This window comes from Moschus berezovskii, chromosome 1 (assembly GCF_049115385.1).
Source record: "Moschus berezovskii isolate FMDL1 chromosome 1, NW_MosBer_1.0, whole genome shotgun sequence".
In the NCBI taxonomy this organism is placed as follows: domain Eukaryota; kingdom Metazoa; phylum Chordata; class Mammalia; order Artiodactyla; family Moschidae; genus Moschus; species Moschus berezovskii.
Window position 1 is genome coordinate 159,473,629 of NC_142460.1, and position 4,127 is coordinate 159,477,755.

Here is a 4,127-nt window from a genome sequence, read left to right on the forward strand (position 1 = left end):
ACATGGTGACTCGCTTCGCTCAGCCTCTGAAGATTATCTAACTCCTTGAACTTGAACTTGGAAATTGACTTCAGGCAGCAGGGATGGATGGAGACATTAAGGAAGACAGCAGTGTAACAGTGGCCACAGTTTCTAAGTTGCCATTTGGGATAAAACAGGAAAGGTGAGAATTGCTACAGGGCAGACAGAGGTTTGGGGGTGAGTATTTGCAACTCACCCTTGGTGGTTGTATGTGCTTTTCCTGCTATGTGGACAGATGCCTTATGTCTGGATGCAGACTTTCATTTTACAGGACAGAGAGGTTTAGAAATGCTCCATTCCTATTGGGAGATTTCAGTGTATGACTCTGTTCAACGCTCCAAGGAGTCCTGCAGAAGAGAAATCTGTCTTGGTGTTGTTCAATCCAGTCTTTCCCGGTTATTTGACTTCAGAATTCTTCCTCCTCCTCCCATTATCCGTTCCGTTCCGTCGCTCAGTCGTGTCCGACTCTTTGCGACCCCGTGGACTGTAGCCGACCAGGCTTCTCCATCCATGGGATTCTCCAGGCAAGAATACTGGAGTGGGTTACCATTTCCTTCTCCAGGGGATCTTCCCGACCCAGGGATCAAACCCGGGTCTCCCGCATTGGAGGCAGACGCTTTAACCTCTGAGCCACCAGGGAAGCCCTGTTATAGCACTCATTTATATCCTGTGAAAGCCAGGTTTCCAATAAATAATGGGAAATGCCTCCTTATGTCTTGTGGAGTTGGTTCTGGCCACTGACGCCCTACAGTGAGCAGCAATGGGGATATTCGGGCAGGACACAGGATAGGGGACCCTGTTATAATAATCCAGGAAGTAGCATCACATGTTGTACCTGTCAGGCTCCTTCCTACACTGAGATGTTTTGATTCTCTGCACACTGACGAGGAAACCACTATCTGCTGAGCACCGTGCACTAGGAGCTTTTTGTATGTCATCTGTGTAATCTTCCCTTAAGTCTGTTGTTTCCATTTTATAATGAGGAAATTGGGACTCCAAGAGGTTATTAAGAAGGTCACCTAGTTGAGTGTTTGGCAGAGTGAAGATCTGGGCTGAGGACAATGGGACCACAGGTACCCCCTCCTCAGACACTGATTGTGGGAAAGGAAACTGGGGCAGCCATAGTTGGGCAGTTCCTCCATAAGTTGAAGAGAATTGCCAAATGTCTTGGGCTCCTTTGACAAAATACCATGGACTGGGGGGCTTAAACAGCAGGTATCTGGTTCTCACAGTTCTGGAGGCTGGCGAGTCCCACATCAGGGTTAGTGTCTGGTGAAGACTGGCGGGTGGTTGCCTCTTGCTGTTGCTCCCCTGTGCCTTGCCACTTCACTCACAAGCTGCATTTTCATGTTGCTCTTTCTGGTGTGTCTGGTTCCGATGAGAAGTTGTTTTGCTGGTCATGTGACCTTGGGCCTCTGGGCCTCAGTTTCCTCATCTGTAAAATAGGATGATACTCTCATTTTCTTTCTTCTGAACTTTTCCACATTTTCTTCTTCCTTCCCTCCTCTCCTCTTTCCTTCTCCCTTAATTTTTTCTCCCTCAATTTGTTTTTCCACGTTGTCATAAACCTCAATTTCTGTATTAATTTTCCCCTGGAAGACCCTTGAAACTCCCCTGCTGGATCCTCCCTAAAGTGGCTTGAGAGGCACCGACGGTTTTTCAGTAACAGAGACCAGACATGAAGGCGACTGCTGAGGAATTCCATGTCAGTCAGGCGCTCTGTGCTCTGCATCTAGAATAGGGCAGTTTCCAAGGTGACTGAGCCTGGTGTGTGAGGATAAGGTGATAAGGTGAGGGCCTGGAGTTATGAGCTGCCAAACTCATAAACCATGCGGGCTTCCTCTGAACCACTCGCCAAACAATTTAACAACCGACTTGCTGCAAAGTGTTCCAAACTATTTAACGATCAGTGCATCTATAAATAGGGTCGTAAGAACAATCTGGATAGATATTAATGTATGGGTTCAGTCCTGGAGTAACTAAACTTTGAGTTGTTTTGACCTCAGAGAGCCATCAAAAGTTTGCTGCAAGGAACAATTCTGCAGTTGTCTCGTGGCAGATGTTTTGTTCCCGTTCAACGTGTCCTTGTGTGTATAATTTGTTAACATGATAATAATGTGCTGCTTGGCACTCGCAGTTTACTAAGTGGCTTCACACACAAGTTCTCATTTGATCCTGGCAAGCCAGGCATTATTACGAGGCTCAGGGGAGAGAAGTGACTCACCCCGGCACATCCAGATTGTGGGGTGAATGGGGCTGGGGTAGGGGGTGGGGATAGTGGCGGTGGTAGCAGAGTCCAGATTTCAGATAAGGACTATGTGCTTTAAAAATTTATCTTCCTATCCTATTCCATCAAATCCTATTTCCTAGTTTAAAAGACTGGATACAATCAGTGACTCTTCTGTCCTCAAAGGGGCCAGCACCCAAGTCACTCCTTTGATTGCTTTACATTAAAAATAGGCTTGCCAGATTAGTAAGTAAAAATACAAAACACCTCATTAAATTTAAAATACAGATTAAACAGTGAATAATTTTTTTTGGTGTAAGTATGTCCCATGATACCTGGCAACTCTAACTTAAAGTCCTTGCTATTGCCAGGTAGGATAATCCTTACCTGTTCCTCCTTTTGGAGGGCACAATAGAACATAATGATTGGAGCTCGCGTGATTTATGATTAAGGGCTCTCCATAATCAGGACTTGCAACACCCTGATTGCTCCTATCTGATTAAAAAAGCAAAAATAAAAAAATAAGTTACTTGCCATTAAAGTTTTTTTTCTTTTAAAAAATAATGTTATAGAAAATTTTGAAAAATCAGATAAGCAAAAGAAAAGTGAAAATGAAAGTCGCTTAGTCACGTCTGACTCTTTGTGACCCCATGGACTGACTATACAGTCCATGGAATTCTCCAGACCAGAATACTGGAGTGGGTAGTCTTTCCCTTCTCCAAGGAATCTTCCCAACCCAGGGACTGAACCCAGGTTTCCTGCATTGCAGGCAGATTCCTTACCAGATGAGACACAAAGAAAGCCCATAAGCAAAAGAAAGAAAATACAAATTAGTCCTAATTTTTCCATCATGTAATATTAATATTTAAATATTAGCTGTTAATACTTTGCTATACTTATTGAGACCTCTTTTTCCATTATTCATATGTTTATATGTTTATGTTTATATGCATAATTCCTTTTTTCAAAATAGAAAAATGAATTTACTTATTATGTATTACTTGGTTCAATTCAGTCTCTCAGTTGCTTTGTGATCCCATGGACTGCAGCATGCCAGGATTCCCTGTCAATCACCAATTCCTGGAGCTTGCTCAAACTAATGTCAATCAAGTCGGTGATGTCATCCAATGATCTTATCTTCTGTTGTCCCCTTCTCCTCCTGCCTTCAATCTTTCCCAGAATCGGGGTCTTTTCTAGTGAGTCAGTTCTTTGCATCAGGTGGACAAAGTATGGGAGTTTCAGCTTCAGCATCAGTCCTTGCAATGAATATTCAGCACTGATTTCTTTTAGGATTAATTGGTTTGATCTTCTTGCAGTCCAAGGGACTCTCAAGAGTCTTCTCCAACACCACAGTTCAAAAGCATCAATTCTTCGGCACTCAGCTTTCTTTATAGTCCAACTCTCACATCCATGCATGACTGCTGGAAAACCAAAGCTTTGACTTTATATGGACCTTTGTTGGCAAAGGAATGTCTCTGCTTTCTAATATGCTGTCTAGGTTAGTCATAGCTTTTCTTCCAAGTAGCAAGCATCTTTTAATTCCAAGGCTGCAGTCATCATCTGCAGTGATTTTGGAGTCCAAAAAATTAAAGTCTGTCACTGTTTCCACTGTTTCCCCATCTGTTTGCCATGAAGTGTTGGGACCAGATGCCGTGATCTTAGTATTTTGAATGTTGAGTTTTAAGCCAACTGTTTCACTTTCCTCTTTCACTTTCATCAAGAGGCTCCTTAGTTCTTCACTTTCTGCCATAAGGGTGATGTCATCTGCGTATGTGAGGTTGTTGATATTTCTCCCCGCAATCTTGATTCCAGCTTGTATTACTTAAGGTCTGCGTCTTTTTCACTCAATAATATATCTTGGATGTCTTTCTATGCCTTG

The 4,127-nt window shown here is 43.2% G+C and overlaps 1 non-coding gene across 1 annotated transcript; it reads left to right on the top strand.

Moving 5' to 3' along the window:
- The first annotated feature begins 2,612 nt into the window (after positions 1–2,612).
- LOC129553660 (U8 small nucleolar RNA) lies at positions 2,613–2,748 on the top strand. Its single transcript, XR_008685503.2, has one exon. It is a non-coding gene; the product is annotated as a U8 small nucleolar RNA (small nucleolar RNA).
- The last annotated feature ends 1,379 nt before the right edge of the window (positions 2,749–4,127 follow it).